The 18,313-nt window shown below is 36.7% G+C and overlaps 2 pseudogenes; both read left to right on the top strand.

Annotated features, from left to right (window-relative positions):
- Positions 1 to 827: 827 nt before the first annotated feature.
- LOC139701714 (cell division cycle 7-related protein kinase-like) lies at positions 828 to 3,809 on the top strand (annotated as a pseudogene).
- A 418-nt stretch (positions 3,810 to 4,227) lies between these two features.
- LOC114091997 (cell division cycle 7-related protein kinase pseudogene) lies at positions 4,228 to 5,036 on the top strand (annotated as a pseudogene).
- The last annotated feature ends 13,277 nt before the right edge of the window (positions 5,037 to 18,313 follow it).

The raw sequence follows: 18,313 nt of genomic DNA, 5'->3' as shown, positions 1-18,313 counted from the left end.
AGGAATGTGGCTCAGTGGTCAAATGTCCCTGACTTCAATCCCTTGAATTCAATCCTGAGTACCCGCCCCCCCACACACACACACACACAAAATGAGGGTAGATGGCACAAATGTGGCTATCAATCCAGGCAAGGAGAAACCTTTACATGCCAAACTTTGTAGGCCACTATAAAGAGTCTGGTTTCTGTCCTGAATACAGTGGGCACTCAGTGAAGACTGATCAGGCTCTACTGTTCTATGCTTCAAGTTAGAAAATTTCCTGAGCCAGGGGGGAAAAGTCAACATAAACTGTCCAGCAGCTGAGCTGGACATTTCCCTTTTCTCAGGTCTCAGCACACAAAGTTCTGACTACTTTAGTCCATTTCCAATGACTTTAAACATCTGGAATTTTATTTTGTTTTCTTACCCAATTTTGCTAGTTGTCCTTAGCTGGTGGTTGGTTTGATGCTAGCTAACCTGAAGCAGAAGTCTTCTCTTGCTTCCTCTGTATTTCACCACTTATGTCACCTCAACTCTTTTGCCTCCTGAATTGTCCTTTATTCTCAGCTAAGGATCTTGCCTGATCCTTCAAGGAAAAAATAAAATCCAAAAAACCTGCTAATTTCTAGCATACATGATGATAGAGAGCCCCCAAGTATCCCCTACAGTTAGGCGGGGGAAAAAAACTTGGAATACTAGAAAACACACACAGCCAGGACTTGAGAAGTGAGCCCTACATTTGTTGTGGCTTTTGCCTTTAGGACATTTACAAAATCTTCAACTGTGCTCTCTCCACTTCAAACTACCATAAGCTAAGCAGATTACCCCTGCCATGCGCTTCCACCAGGATGTTCTGCCTCACCTCGGGCCCAGAGCATGGGAGCTGGCCAACAGTTTCATTTGAAACTGTTCAAAAAGATGTGAAGAAGCTGTATAAAGCTGTACAGCCTGGGAATGTGTTTTAAATTAAGAACAAAATTGGAGAAGACACTTTCAGCTCTGTTTATTTGGCCAAAGCACGGTTACAAAGTAGGATCTGAAGAGAAAATTGCTCTAAAACAAACTTAATTCCAACAAGTCATCCTATAAGATTTGAAACTAAGAGATGGGCATCATTACCCTAAGTACATATATGAAGACACAAAAGGCATGAACATACTTTGTATACAACCAGAAATATGAAAAATTGTGCTCTGTGTGTGTAATATGAACTGTTATACATTCTGCTATCATATATAACAAATTAGAATTTAAAAAAAGAAATGAAGCTGAACTGCAGTGTCTAACTGTGGCTGGGGGAAGACAATGTCATGGGAGTTAAATAGTGCTTTAGAAAAAATGATCATGTGGTTGTTGCTGTGCCATATCTGGAGCATGAGTTCTTTTTGAACATTTTGAATTCTCGTTCTTTTAAGAAGGATGGGAATATATGTTTAATCTATTCAAAGCTTTGAAATATATCCGTCAATCAGGCGGTATAGTGATACCAGACTTCAAACTATACTACAGAGCAATAGTAACAAAAACAGCATGGTACTGGTACCAAAACAGGCGGGTGGACCAATGGTACAGAATAGAGGACACAGAAACCAATCCACAAAACTACAACTATCTTATACTTGATAAAGGGGCTAAAAGCATGCAATGGAGGAAGGATAGCATCTTCAACAAATGGTGCTGGGAAAACTGGAAATCCATGTGCAACAAAATGAAACTAAATCCCTTTCTCTCGCCATGCACAAAAGTTAATTCAAAATGGATCAAAGAGCTTGATATCAAATCAGAGACACGCCGTCTGATAGAAGAAAAAGTTGGCTACGATCTACATACTGTGGGGTCGGGCTCCAAATTCCTCAATAGGACACCCATAGCACAAAAGTTAATAAATAGAATCAACAAATGGGACTTACTTAAACTAAAAAGTTTTTTCTCAGCAAAAGAAACAATAAGAGAGGTAAATAGGGAGCCTACATCCTGGGAACAAATCTTTACTCCTCACACTTCAGATAGAGCCCTAATATCCAGAGTATACAAAGAACTCAAAAAATTAGACAGTAAGATAACAAATAACCCAATCAACAAATGGGCCAAGGACCTGAACAGACACTTCTCAGAGGAGGACAATCAATCAACAAGTACATGAAAAAATGCTCACCATCTCTAGCAGTCAGAGAAATGCAAATCAAAACCACCCTAAGATACCATCTCACTCCAGTAAGATTGGCAGCCATTATGAAGTCAAACAGCAGCAAGTGCTGGTGAGGATGTGGGGAAAAGGGTACACTTGTACATTGCTGGTGGGACTGCAAATTGGTGCAGCCAATTTGGAAAGCAGTATGGAGATTTCTTGGAAAGCTGGGAATGGAACCACCATTTGACCCAGCTATTCCCCTTCTCGGTCTATTCCCTAAAGACCTAAAAAGAGCATGCTACAGGGACACTGCTACATCGATGTTCATAGCAGCACAATTCACAATAGCAAGACTGTGGAACCAACCTAGATGCCCTTCAATAGACGAATGGATTAAAAAAAAAAAATGTGGCATTTATACACAATGGAGTATTACTCTGCATTAAAAAATGACAAAATCATAGAATTTGCAGGGAAATGGATGGCATTAGAGCAGATTATGCTAAGTGAAGCTAGCCAATCCCTAAAAAACAAATGCCAAATGTCCTCTTTGATATAAGGAGAGTAACTAAAAACAGAGTAGGGACGAAGAGCATGAGAAGAAGATTAACATTAAACAGGGATGAGAGGTGGGAGGGAAAGGGAGAGAGAAGGGAAATTGCATGGAAATGGAAGGAGACCCTCAGGGTTATACAAAATTACATACAAGAGGAAGTGAGGGGAAAGGGAAAAATAATACAAGGGGGAGAAATGAATGACAGTAGAGGGGGTAGAGAGAGAAGAGGGGAAGGGAGGGGAGGGGAGGGGAGGGGGGATAGTAGAGGATAGGAAAGGCAGCAGAATACAACAGACACTATATGGCAACATGTAAATCAATGGATGTGTAACTGATATGAGTCTGCAATCTGTATACGGGGTAAAAATGGGAGTTCATAACCCACTTGAATCAAAGTGTGAAATATGATATATCAAGAACTATGTAATGTTTTGAACAACCAACAATAAAAATTTTAAAAAAAAGAAATATATCCATCAGTTTAGTATTGTTCACCATGATGTTAAGTCCAGCAATTTTTTATATAATAAGTGCTTGAAATAATACGCTTTAATAGACTTTGATTTAGCCCTATGAATTCATGATACAAAAAGAGCTTCCCAAATTTGTCCAGTCTAAAACTCAGCAGGAGAGTGGTTCACAAAACAGATCTTATGTAATCACAGCAAACAGGATTTCAAAGAATGGCCCAGCACCTAAGAAAATTGAATCAGTAGACCCCCGCAAAAAAAAAAAAAAAAAAAAAAAATCTGTCAAAAAAAACTACACAGATGTACAAATTCAGATTAAACAAGGAAAAGATGGGAAGGAAGGATCTGTAAAGTCTTTCTGTCCAGAACTCTGTTTTTGGAAAAAGAAATTTCAATATATATAACTCTACTTCACATGAGAGCCCTGCAGTAAAATTTATAAAGCAAAGACTATGAATGTAATATTGAGAAAGTTAACAACAAAAAGAAGGCTATTACTACCCAAAAAAGTTATGAATAGTGGTGTGATAAAGAAAACTACCAGTTCTTGCCCAGATAACCTAACCTGTGATTGCTATCCAATGGATAAAGTTTGCAATATTTGCTTTTCAAGGGGTCAGCAGGTTGGCCTAGGACAGGTATACCAGGATTCAGAGCACCAGAGATACGATAAAGCATCCAGAATACTGTAATTGATTGTGGTCTACAGATGTCACATTACTTTCTTTGTTTAGTGGATGATACCCATTTATTATTATTATTATAAGTTGTTCAAAACATTACATAGCTCTTCTTCTTCTTCTTCTTCTTTTTTTTTTTTTTTTTTTTTTTTTTTTTTTGTAGTTGGTCACAATACCTTTATTTCACTTATTTATGTTTATGTGGTGCCGAGGATCTAACCCAGGGTCTCACAAATGAGATACGATCACTCTACCACTGAGCCCCATTACATAGCTCTTGACATATCATATTTCATACATTTGATTCAAGTGGGTTATGAACTCCCATTTTTACCCCGTATACAGATTGATATCCATTTTTTAGACGAGATCGGGCGCGTTCAGGGTGGTATGGCTGTAGACTGATATCCATTTTTTAAAGTAAGTGATGATTTAACTGCTTTAGCTCAAATTATGACAATTTGGGGATCCAGTGAAACCACCCAGGCTACCAAAACTTTTGACAAATCAATATTATGTAGCAAAGAAGTCTCAGCACAAGACTTGAGGAAACTATGAAAGACTCAGGGGTCTAGATTCTAACACTCCCAAAATAACAAGTCATATACAAGGATGTACTTATGACCCAGACTTTTTAGAGAAGACTGACCAGAAAGCTTCTTCTATCATACAAATGCTCAGGCACATCACTCAGGGAATTCATTATATAAAGGGGACAGTAATGAAGTCATTTTGATAAGTATACTGATTTAGAAGACTGGGATTAGATAGCTAATGAGCTTACAACCTGCTTAATAAATTTCTAGATTTAAATCCATCTTCAAAAATAAGAGAAGCAGGGCACAGTGGCACAATCTATAATCCCAGAGACTGAGGCAGAAGAATCCTGAGTTCAAATCAGCCTCAACAACTTAGCAAGGCCCTAAGCAACTCAGTGATATCCTGTCTCTAAATAAAATATAAAAAAGGGCTAGGAATGTGGCTCAGTGTTTAAGTGCCCTTGAGTTCAATCCCAGGTACAAAAAAAAAAAAAAAAACAGAATAAGAGAGAAGATATTGGCCACATTATATTCTTATATTGTGTGGAAGTATAAATATGTAACAACAAATTCCATCGTTATGTACAACTATAAGACACTAATAAAAATGTGGAAAAAAAAGAATAACAAACAAGAAGCTTGTTGCATCCATTTTTTAAAGATATGAGCTTGCAGTGGTAGTTCTTCATTAATGTTACTATTGTGTACTGCGAAATGGGAAAAATAGTTTTTCTAATAATCATGAGTTCTTGTTTACAGACCAGAGAAGGATGAATTTTTTTTTAAATATTATCTGATCTAGTGGTTGATTTTAAACTATAGACTAAGATCACCTAAAATGCTTGGAAGAGTTGTTTGGACTAACAACATGATCTTTGCATTTAAACCCACCCAAGTTGAATCAAAGCTTTAGTTTCTCTAATTACTTTTCACTGCCACATAAAGAAAAAGAAGCAGTTTTAGCAAACCATATGGGTTCAAGGTCAAAATCTTAAAATTAATGGATGTGATAGGAATTAAATGAGTCAAAAGACTTAGTTTCCTGATTCCTGAAAGCATGAACTATGTGTCCTTTTGGAAATTTCAACCTGGCACTGGTGCTGTTAAAAATTTATACATAAAGAAGATAATTTCCTTTCCAAGAGGTATACATTATGCCTTTTATGAACACTAAAACAATGAGGAAATGTTGGTCATGGAGCAAAATATCATTTAAGTTTTAATTTAATTATGCATTTTTTAAAACTATTTCACGGACACATTTTTGTGTAAATTGTCATATTTTCTTGATTTTTCTTCCTTCTCTGCCTCCACCTAACATATTTACTTTGGAAATTATATGGTGATTACCATAAGGTTTCTGGGTGCTTTAGTAAATGTTTATGTATTTATAGTCAGAAACTTAAAAGTTATAATGCACACACTGGTTGAGAAAGGGAAACTTTTAGGACTAACATGAATATTGACAGCCAAAATGCTTTTCCTTGTCTCTTTTGAGTGTGTATGTTTTGTTTTACAACATCTTAGGTATTATTAGGTAGTTGTCAAAAGGAAGAGTAAATACAGAATTGAGACTTTAACTGGAGATGTTTTTCTCTACCTAGAGTTGTCCAGATGTCTACATCCTATTTTGACTAAGTTGACCTTAGAGAAGACTGACTACTAGAGTCTTAGGTGGGTTGGGAAAAGAGATAATAAAGTAGGCAAAGCAGAAAAGGACCTAAAATATAGGTTTATATATGTTTTACATTCCAAAATTATATATATCAATGACAGTGTGTCAAATTTCCTATCATAAATAAGTTTTGGTGGATAGATATGATGAGAAGTTTCCATTTCATAGTCACAAATTATAGAAACAGCTTAGGGACAAATATTTGCTTTGTTATTTTAAACTTTGATGAGTTGGTATATCTATTGATCTATTTAGTAAATGTAGTATGTGTGTGTCTGTATGTGTGTACTATTATATATATGCCATTGCTTTTGATCTGCTGTTTTATTCAGTAATCTTTCTTGAATTTGTATGTTTAATAAAGTTACGCTTTTATTTTTAAAAATCTTAAACAGTGTAATGGTAAAAAAGCAAGAAACCAAGCAGTAATCATCTTCTAAGAAACTAAAAAGGTAAACTTTGGGTAGTTTCATGGTATTGGGTAGGAAAAAATTATAGTTCATGACCTACCAAGGAAGAGAGACATTGATATGCTCCTACACTTCCTATTGATATTCCTGAAAACAATCTAGAAATGAGGGCAAACTAGAGATAAAGTAGTTATCTCTCACAAAGCTTAAAAAAGCCTAGAATGATCTCAATTCCTGATAGCATTAAGATGAATGATGCTACTGTGTTGACAAGAAAATTAAATCCTTATAGAGGATCTATATCCTTTAAATGTTTTATTCTGGAATTAAAAGTAAGATGAGTCATGCTAGATGTGATCATTTTTTGTGTGTGTGTGGGATCAAAACACAAAAAAAATCAAGAGAAAAACAGACAATAGAAATAGACATACGTGTAATATAGACATTGTAGTCATCAGACATAGAGTTTTTAAAGGGTAGGTACGAGTTTATGAGAAAAGCATTGTGAGATTACCAACTGTATTCATTTGGGACTGAAAATTATGCATTGGTATTCAAATCAGTCTGTTCAGTTGTGTGATTTTTTTTCTAGTAATGCTCTTCTATTTCTTCCAAGCTTAGACTACTTCTCAAAATCTGAACCTCAAGCTCTATGCTTTAAAGCTTTTTATCCCAGAACTGTGAAAAACCAGACTCTCTCAGCTCACAAAGACCAACAGTGTTTCAAATAATGATTCCCAAAAGATGATATATGAAGACCAAGATAGGACCATTACTATTATTATTACTATTATTATTATTTTGTGATGCTAGGGTTTGAACCTAGGGCCTGTACATGTATGCAAGTACTCTGCCACCAAGCTACATCCTAGCCCCATCCTAGCCCCAAAGGTAAGACAATTTTGAGGTGTATGTTTGGCATTGTTTCCCAGAGTTGTCCCATGGAAACTGTGTGTGGTAGCTGGCTTAGAAGTATATTCTCTAGGGGATGAATTCTTTTCCCTTTATTACTTCCCTATTTCCCTAACAGTGTAAGCTGTATCTCTTAAATGAACTATTTTTATGCAAAGTCTGCTTTTTTTTTTTCCAAAGGGTGAGCATAAACTGGGTGTGGTGGTGCACGCCTGTAATCCCAGCAGCACGGGAGGCTGAGATGGGAGGATCTCAAGTCCACAGCAAGCCTCAGCCTGGGTGAGGCACTAAGCAACTCAGTGAGACCCTGTCTCTAAATAAAATACAAAATAGGTCTGGGGATGTGGATCAGTGCCCCTGCGTTCAATCCCCAGAAGAACAGGATTTAGTCAAATGAGGAAAAAAGAGACAGAGCTCCCACAGGGCTAGAGGGAACCCCATAGGGTTGCCTGCAAAGTCTGCTTTTTGAGGGAAATCAACACTTAGATACAAAGTTATACAAGTTTGGGCAAGGAGAAATGTGTCAAGTTTGCCAATTAAATATAACCAGGAGTGGGAGAAGCATTATTATAAATTTAACTGTGCCAAACTATTGGGAAAGAAGAAAAAAGGATAAAATGTATAAAATGGAGATTCCAGCTCTCACACGACTATATCCTATTTATAAAATGTCCCTCTCTCCACTTTCATGGCTAAGTTAAATCACTTCCATACCTGCAAAATAACTAAGTAGTTAAAAAAAAAAAAAAAAACTCTGAATAGTTTTCAACAAAACAGTATTCAAAAAATATCTGAATACCCATCCCAATTTTTTTTTCCATAAAAAACTAGATAATTTGTCAAAAAAAATGATGCAAGGTGATAGTTGAATTGTACAAAACCTATAAAAGTTCTTTGTGAAGGTGACAAAAAGACTTGTGGACATGGCCAAGCTCATTCTTTTGTGGGGTGTGTGTGTGTTTAAAAATAGATGTATGTAGGGCTGAGGGTGTAGTTCAGTGGTAGAGTGCTTGTCTAGTATGCACAATCCCCAGCACCACACACACACACAGACACACACACACACACACACACACACACACACACGAAAGATATGTGACAAAATACCAATGGTACGTAGTGGGGGTGGAGAGGTCTTATGCCAATTTCCAGTTTTTCTTCATGAAGGAATTTATGAATCCCTTGGTCATTATAAACAAAGGAATTGTTTCTTTTCTCATTCTATCTTGATTCTGTTCTCCAAGAATAATGATCTTCATCCATGTATCATACCCAGATTGTGTGAGGATACATCTTGTGTCAGAATTCTAATTCCACACACAGGAAGTTCTTAATCTGTAACTCTGGAACTGCTCCAAGTTCATTTGTTTATTTTCATTTTTTTTCCAAAGTTAATTTAAAGTGTTAAGTTTTTACCATCAATATTACACTAAAAAAAAAAAAAATACTGACTTTCTGCTTTCTTGTTCAACCTGGGGCAGGCTTTGGTTTGTCTTCTCTGGCAGACTCTGACTGGCCTCTGTGTTCTGTTAGCCTCAGGAATCTCCTTTGCCAGCTGCATAGCCTGCTTGGCTAGGGCAAGAGAGAAGGGGTTTATTCTGCTCTATTTGGCATTAAGAGTAACTTCAAGCTGCAAGTGGATCATTCATGGTATTCTCTATGAAACACCATTAAATATTTTCTGTCAGCATGTGCTCAGAGCATTACTCTAATATTTCCTACCCACTAACTTGTCTCCTATACTTAGAAATAAATTGATCTTGTTTGATAGTCATAAACATGTAATAAAAATAGGGAAAAAGTTATGACCCATTTTACAGATGAGGAATTTGGATCTCAGAATTTAAATCAGCGTAAACAATTCATAAAACTATTTCATGTTGGGCTGGGGATGTGGCTCAAGCGGTAGTGTGCTCGCCTGGCATGCGTGCGGCCCGGGTTCGATCCTCAGCACCACATACAAACAAAGGTGTTGTGTCCGCCGATAACTGGAAAATAAATATTAAAAATTCTCAAAAAAAAAAAAAAACTATTTCATGTTATAATGGGATGATAAAAGCATAAAGATTGCACGGATCTGTGTGCAATTTTAAACTGTATTATTGTGTAAAAAGATATATTAAAAAGTTAAGAAACAATTGATGACTGGGCTTGATGGTGCTCACCTGTATGCCCAGAAACTCACAGGCTGAGTTTGAGTTTGAGTTTGCAAGTTTGAGGCCAATCTCAGCAACCCTGTCTCAAAATTTAAAAAATTAAAAAGCCTGAGGATGTAGCTCAACTGTAAAGCTCCCCTGGGTTAAATCCTCAGTACCAAAAACAAAAGACAAAAAAAGACTTTAAAAACTGGAAAAAATATTCCCTGTATGTATCATTGAAAATGATAAGGATCATAGGAACTTTGTGAATAACTTAAATAAAAGAACTGCCCTGGGCTGGGGATGTGGCTCAAGAGATAGAGCGCTCCCCTGGCGTGGGTGCGGCCAGGGTTGGATTCTCAGCACCGCATACAAACAACAATGTTGTGTCCGCCGAGAACTAAAAAATAAATATTAAAAAATTCTCTCTCTCTCTCTCTCTCTCTTAAAAAAAAAAAAAAAAAAAAGCCCTAATGCCAAATAGATAGGTTAACTTATCAAAGAACAAATACATTGGACAAGAAATATATGAATTAATTTTTATAAGTGAATGCAAATTAAAACAATGATTTAGTAGACATTTGTTGTTTTTTGTTTTTGTTTTTGTTTTGTTTTGTTTTGTTTTTTTATCTATGCATTATTCCTTCTCTTAATTTGCTAGGAAAGATCTTTCTCCCACACTCCAAACATGTGGTTGTGGGAGGGCTGATACTGGCATTACAAGAATAGATATTTGTAATAGTTATCTATTCTTTCTGTTGCCACAATATCCACTCTCCTTTTTCGTTTTTTACTGTCTTTCTCCCTGTTAGTCCTTGTGATTTTGGTAGGGCTGATTCCCACCTCTGTGCCTGGGTAACACACAATCCAGTCTCAACTAATCAGATTATTTCATCCCTCTGGTGCAAGGGGTATTTCAGGGATAAACAGGAAGACAGGCCAACCAAAGTTTTCCTCAGAACTTTTGCTGAAGCTGTCACTGCCTTTGAGACTCATGAGACTGACTGCTGCTGAGTCATTTAAGCCTGGAGCTGCCAGGAACCATCTGCCAACAGGCAGAGAAAGCTTGCCTGAGAGCGAAGCCAATCAAGAGGAGGGCAGCACAAAAGACAAAAGCAAGTACTTATGGCACTGTTTGTGCCCCTAGACCTAGCTATTCCTGAAAGAAGGACTGCCCCCCATAAACTTGTCAGTTGTGTGATTGCAAGAGCCAATATACTCACTTTTTTTTTTTTCTTAAACAAACTTAATTTGGGTTTCTAGAGTGGTATTAAAATGAGCTCTGATGAATGTAGGATTAAATCAACAGCAAAGATTTCTCTTTTTTCTAGACCTCCGTGGCTGAAATGATACAGGCCTAGAGTTATCTACAACCGTATCTCCCTCCTTAGGGGGTAAAAATAAAACAGTCTGTCTGCAATAGAAGAAAAATAAGGGACATACAGCACATTCTCTGATGTCAGTTGAGTTCTTGAACCAAATCACCCTGAGGTCAGCATCCAGATGCATGAGGCAATAAATCCCACCACCCGCCCCCTGTTTTTTTTTTTTTTTTGGCTTATGCCAGTTGCTAAAAAGTCTCTGTCATTGTAATCAATGTCATTTACTTGTTGTGTAAAGTCTGGACATTTGATATCCTATTGATATTATTCTAATACATATGAGATGTCAATTTCCCTCAAATTAAAAATAAAAATGATAATCACTGTGTTGATGATATGCTAAAATATAGACTCCCACACCCTGCTGGTATTTGGAACATTTTGTAAATTAATTTGGCTATAGGCCTCAAAAGCCTTAAAAACTACACATGTTGTGGGAGTTGAATAGATGGAGCACAGGGAATTTTTAGGACAGTGGAAGTATTCTGCATGATACTTATGGTGAATACATGACACTAAACATTAGTCAAAACTCAAAGAATTGTATAATACAAATAATAACCCTTAACATAAACACTAGTTAGTAGTGTATCAATCATCTGTTGTAACCACAAATGTATCATGCTAATGCAAGATGTTAATAATAGGGGAAACTATTAGCTGGAAGAAGGGTATATACAAGAACTCTGTACTTTCTACTCAATTTTTCTATTAAGCTAAAACTGTTCTAAGAAATAAAGTTGAAAGAGAAACTTCACATGTTTTACCTACAGATCTTAAGTTATAAGTGTCTTCTAAAAGAAAAATAAATGAGCAAGAATGCAAAGATGTAAATAAAATAATTGCCACCAGGTGTGACTTGAGAGGCTGAGACAGGAAGATCACAAGTCGGAGATCAGCAACTTAGGGAGGGCCTAAGCAACTTAGCAAGACCCTATCTCAAAGTAAAAAATAAAAAGGACTGGGGATGTGGCTCAGTGGTAAGTGAGCCTCTGGGTTCAATCTCCAGTACCCCCTACCCCCAAAAAAACATAAAATAAAATAATTGTCATTGCAAACTACTATATGATCTAGCAATCCCACTACCAGGCAAATGTCCTAAGGAAATGAAATCAGTAGGTCAAAGAACTATCTATATTCTCATTTTTACTGCTGCTTTATTCATTATAGCTAGAATATAATGAATAATTAAGTGTCCATCTGTGGAGAAATGAGTTAAAAAAAAAAAGATGGTACATATACTCAATGAAATGTTATTCAGCCTTTAAAAAGGATGAAATTTTATCATTTTGACAACATGGGTAAACCCGGAAAACATTATGTTAAGTGAAATAAGCCAGACATAGCACAGGAGCATCTCTTGTTGAGACAAGAGTGCATGTTCTCCCATAAGTAGAATCTAAAAAAAATTGAACCTGTAAAAGCAGAGGCTACAATAGTGATTACCAGGGGCTGGAGGTGGGTATTGGAAGAATGTTGATTAAAGAATATAAAATTTCAGTTAGACACAGGAATAAATTCAAGAAATATATTGTACATGCTGAGCATGCTGGCACATGCCTGTAATATCAGTTTCTTGGGAGGCTGAGGAAGGAGGATTGTAAATTCAAGACCAGCCTGGCAATTTAGTAAGACCCTGTTTCAAAATAAACATATTAAAATGAGGGATGCAGCTCAGTGGTAGAGTATTTGAGCATGCAAGAAGCCCTGGGTTCAACTCCCAGTACCCCTCCACACACCAAAAAAAATTGTACAATATGGTGATTATAGTTAATAAAAATGTACCGTATACTGGAGAAATTACTAAGAGAGTAGATTCTAAGTATGTACTCTACAGGAAGAAAAAAAGGAAGGGAGTAAAGGAGGGAGGGAGGGAAGAGAGAGAAAAGAAAAAAGAAAGAAAGATAATTGTGTAGTAATATATATGTTCATTAACTTGTTTTAGACTTTCTACAATGCATACATTTTTCAAAACATCATTTTGTACACCATAAACATAAATAATTTTTGTCAATTTTTAAAAATAAGAAGGTAGCCAAGCACAGTGTCATATACCTATTCCAGAAGCTTGGAAGGGTAAAGCAGGAGGATCGCAAGTTTAAAGTCAGCCTCAACAACTTAGCAAGGTCCTAAACAATCTAGCAAGACTCTGTCTCTAAATAAAATATTAAAAGGGCTGGGAATGTGGCTCAGTGGTTAAGCATCCCTGGGTTCAATCCCTAGTACCAAAAATAAATAAATAAGAAGGAAGAAGAGGAGGTGGCGATGGAGGAGACCACCCAAGAATAAATATCCTCAACAAGAGATGCTCTTGTGCTGTAGCTATACCTCAGCAGTACATCTCTTGCCTAGCATGTATAACGCCATGGGTTCCATCCTTAGCACTGCCAAAAAGAAAAGAAAGAAGGAAGGAATTAAAGGGAAAGAAAAGAAAAAAAGAGACACTCTGACCAGTGGAGAAGCAAAATTATGGCAAAATCTCACTGGGAGGAGGGAGGCGGGACATGCAAGCTAAATTTGTATCTATCTGATATCTAAATCAAGATGAAACACATTTGGAGATGTCAAGGTAATCACAAAAAGAACTAAAAGTAGACACTGTTAAAAGAAGTTGCCTCTGGAGAACAAATTAAAGAACACAATGAGAAAGTAATCCATCAAATCCATAATATAGGACATTTTGTAGGACAATTGACCTCATTTCTCTAACAAATCAATGGCATGGGAGAAAATGAGAGAACAAATGACATTTAGGAGACAAAACAATCAAATTCAACATGGATATATCACTTGGGATCCTTTATTTGAACAAATTTTTGACATCAGAAAAATTTTATTATGAACTGGATATAAGATGATGCTAAACTGTTAATTTTCTGAGATCTAATAATGACACAGTGGTTAGATTTTATAATATATTTTGTAGTTAGACATGTCCTAAAATATTTCTAGATAAAATAATATGCTGGGACTTGTTGTAAAATAGTATAGCACTAACTCATCCTCCCCCTGAAATAGAGGGAAACAGAGAAAACATGTTAATTGTGGTAACATGTTAACTGTGGAAGCTAGATGGTGGGTTTCACAGGGTACACAATGCCATTCTCTCTGCTTTTATACAGAGTTTAAATTTTTCCAAAATAAAACACTTGTGTTTTATTGTTTTTGTTTTTCAAAGCAGGGACCTCTGAGGAGTGGAATGGGATTTGGGAACAGTGGTACCAGCAAGATTATTTTATTTCCTTCAGTAAATATTTCTTGATTCCCTGCAATGTGTGAGGCACTGTTAAGACTCTTGGAACAAGAACAGACAGATCAAAACCACTATTCTCGTGGGGTTCACACTCCAGTTAGGGGAAAGAGACAACCATCCACAGACATAGTAAGTATAATATAATATGTTACATCCCAGTTCTTTTAACTTTTTATTTTCAGACAGGGTCCTGCTTAGTTGCCCCGGCTGTCCTCAAATTTTTCAAGTAACTGAAATTACAGGCATTAGCCACAGCCATGGCACCCAGTTTAATATAGCTCTTTTTACCTTTATCAAGCATTTTCACTTTCTTTTTGTTTTTAATTTATACCCTACATGATCCAAGTCATTTTTATTTAATATCATTATTATTCCCACTTGACAGAAAACTAAAACTCTGAAAAAGTAAATGACATACACCCAGACCCAGAGACAGCATCTGAATTTGAGGTCACATCCTCTGATTATTACTTTTATTACAGGCATGTGCCACCATGTCCAGCATGGAAGCAGAGAGTAATATTACTATTACTATATTACTATTATTACTCCACATTATTACTTTTATCTGATGACTCCTGTGTTAGTCAGCTTTCCATCACTGTGAACAGACTACCTGACAACAACAACTTAGAGGAAGAAAGGTTTATTTTGGCTCATGGCTTCAGATTTCTGTCCGTGGTTGGCCACCTCCATTGCTCTGGGCCTGGGGTAAGGCAGAACATCATGGTGGAAGAGTGTGGTAAAGGAAAGTGTCTCAGCTCATGCCAGCCAAAAAGCAGAGAGAGGAGAAGCAAGAGACAATATACAGTTCCCAAGAGCACGACCCCAATGACCTACTTCTTGTAGCCACTGATCACCTGCCAATAGTTACCATCATTCAAATTCTTGTGGAAAAATCTATTAAATTTTTTTAAATTTTAATTAAAAAATGAAAAAACATTACTGCTTCTCTAACTCTACTACCTTTCCATAGTTAATTGTTTCCAAGAGTCTTTTTTAATGTTAAAATTAGATTTAGTCGGGGCTGGGGTTGTGGCTCAGTGGTAGAATACTTGCCTAACATGTGTGAGGCACTGGGTTCGATTCCCAGAACCACATATAAGTAAGTAAATAAAAATCAATCAACAACTAAAAATTTTTTTTAAAAAAATTAGATTTAGTCAAAGCACTAAAAAAGCTACACATAGTTAATCAAGTAGTTCAGAAAATCTTAGGAGGAAAAGAAAGTCTCCCACCAATCACTGCCCAAACACATTTCACAGGGACAATATGTATCCATCATCATTTTTAGTTCCAATGGTTGTCTGTGTAGCTCTAGATAATATACTTACACCTTTATATTCTGATCTTATCACCTGCAGATTTCATCTACAGACTTCATCTGTGAAGGGGGAGGACTGAATTGCATTGCCCGAAAGCCCTAGGGTAGGCTCCTCACTAAGTCTGAGGCAGATATTTGTGTGCTGGAGGTTTCTGGGGACAACTCTGGAGCAGTGATGGTGGCAGGACTGTACCACTGGGCTACGGCCCTAACCTTATTTGTCAATTTTATTTTTTCCACTTTAGAAATTAAATATTGACTTTCTACTACTATGGAAAATGAGGATTTAATTTACCATTCTTCCAGTGTTTCCCACACCAAAATAACACATTCTTTCCCCCATCCTCCTGCATAGTCCTATTACAAATGTACCAAGGTAATATTCAGAGCCTTCTTTTTTTATTCAATAAATATTTCTTTGGGTTGCTTTGAAATTTTCCAGAGTACACATAATAACACTCCTTAGACCCTTGTGGGTATTGCCATTACCCCACCACTCTGTGGTACTGGGGATTAAACCCAGGGTGCTCTATGACTGAACTAGATTCCCAACCCTTTTTATTTTCTTTTGAGGCAGGATTTCATTAAAATTGAACTTAGATCCTCCTGCCTCAGCCTCCCCAGTAGGTAGAATTACAAGCATGCACCACCAACACTCAGAAAAGGAATTGCTTTTTGAGAACATTAGTAGAGTTTCTGGGAAAATAGTAATAAACTCAATAACAAAAACATCAACATTAAATGTAAATTGTTAAATCAGTCTACTGATTTTTAACAAGTTAATTGTTACTCAAGGTTTATTTATGAAGTAGTTTATGAGCTCTGCATTCTAGTAATTGAGCTAAATACTGGGATGTAAAGATTAATATGAACTAGTTCTATGCTGCAGGGGTTAGTCCAATGATATCATGAACTTTCTTAATTATATTTGCATTATTCCAGGTCATTTCTAGTTTTCTTGAGAAACTTCTGAATTCATTATCACAGCTAAGAAAACTGACATAAATAGGATTATATACTATATAGTCTATGTTTAATTTTCTCAATGATGGAATCTCTAAGCACCAGCCTCCATACTCCTTTCTTGCTCTGGCTGGACCTAGATGGCAGGAAGAGGGCAGTGCAAGACAAGTTACTGAGTGTATGACAAAGCCCACCATAAACGGGGACCAGTTTTTGCTAACTCTTATAATATTCCTTTCCTAATAAGTAATACAGTTAAATGGTTGAGAGTAATCAGACTTCTTGCCTAAATGGTATGATTGTTACTTGTACTTTCAACAATCCCACAAGAGAAAAATCAAATCTGCATTATTAATAGTAAGAGATAAACCAAATACCAAGATTTGCATTTATTCCTTGGAAATATGGACCTTATAAGATATATATATATATATATATATATATATATATTTTTTTTTTTTTTTTTTCCCCCAGGCACTGAAAGATGCTGGCATATAAATTATTCTTGTATTTTAGGGAATAGGGGAACCTTACTCATCGGTTCACCTTTCACCTAGAATATAGAAGTTTGTTTTGGTTTTAAAGGTGTTTATGCTCTAGGATCTGGGAGAGTATGAGAGAACATTCTGTCTAGATTGTGCCTGTGGTGGTGGATAGAGGTGGAGGGGTGTGGAAACTACATTTATCAACAGGACTCTTAGAACATTATGTGAGTTTTTGGATGGCTGGCCAGCCTCCTAACATGTTTGTGTAGAGAGTTGTTCTCCATGATCTGTTTGACTTTTTTAATCCTCCTGGATTCACTGTTCTTTCCTGTCACTGTTTACTTGCTGACCACTCCAATAATGGCTGTTCTCTGTAAACTCAAGACGGATTTCTTTTGAAAATAACAACCCACTGGGACTTGTTCCAGTCAAATATTCTGAGCCAGCTGTGGGAATTAAATCTTTGCTGCTCACAGATAAAATGTAATTGAACAAAGAAAGACAGGTGTGCTGCTCCTGGAACTCCAACTAGAATGGGAAATGAAGATAATGTGTCAACTTCACAGAGATGATGGCATTGCCATCGTCTCTGCCTCAGATTTATTAATTAGCCCTCAAGAAAGATATCATTCACAAGCTGACCTCTGGCTCGTGGTTTGCAGGCTAGCATTTGTGTTGACCTCAGGAATAGATCCTCTTACTGAGAAGACACAGGTAGCTGTTACCATAACAACACAACATGCAAGTCTCTAGGTTCTCTCTGTGTTTTCTCTGAGAAGATAATGATTACTTCTCAGTCCTACCTATGAACTTGGGTTTTGCCTACAAGACCATGAACATCAACCCATAACTCAATCACTACAAGTTTGTCAGTACCAGAAAATTTGGTGGAGATTTAGGTTGCAAACTATGGAAAACAAGTTTAAAGACATGAAAGCCACAAGAATACAGAACATTAAGCTTAAAACTTGATCACTGGGAGAAAGTCATCCTATTTTAATTAAAAAGGACTTTTATTATTAAAAATGTGTACAAATTATGTATTCTTACCTTTAAAAGGAATAATGAAAATTGATTTATGTTTTAAAATCCAGCTCCATCATTAGAGATCCTTTAATGACATAACCTTGCACCTAATTACTATAATGCACCTGTTGGATCAGGGAAGGATTCAGGGAAAGCAGCTTCAGGCAGGGGCAGAGCAGAGTTTATTTTTAGGGCTCTTGTGAAGCCTTAAATGAAGTCATAGATGAATAAGCAGAAACTTGAAAAGTGCTTGGGAATTAGGCCTCGGGACTGGTGACTGCCCTATGAGGAAGCCCAAGAGAGCTTCCTGGAAGATGAAGGACATTTGGCCTAAGCATCCCTGTTGCCTCAGCTGATAGCCAAACAACCAAGAGTCATGACAGTGGGGCA

This window comes from Marmota flaviventris, chromosome 14, assembly GCF_047511675.1.
Source record: "Marmota flaviventris isolate mMarFla1 chromosome 14, mMarFla1.hap1, whole genome shotgun sequence".
Classification (NCBI taxonomy): Eukaryota; Metazoa; Chordata; class Mammalia; order Rodentia; family Sciuridae; genus Marmota; species Marmota flaviventris.
The sequence above is the reverse complement of the archived record's forward strand: the minus strand, read 5'-3'. Positions and strand labels throughout refer to the sequence as shown.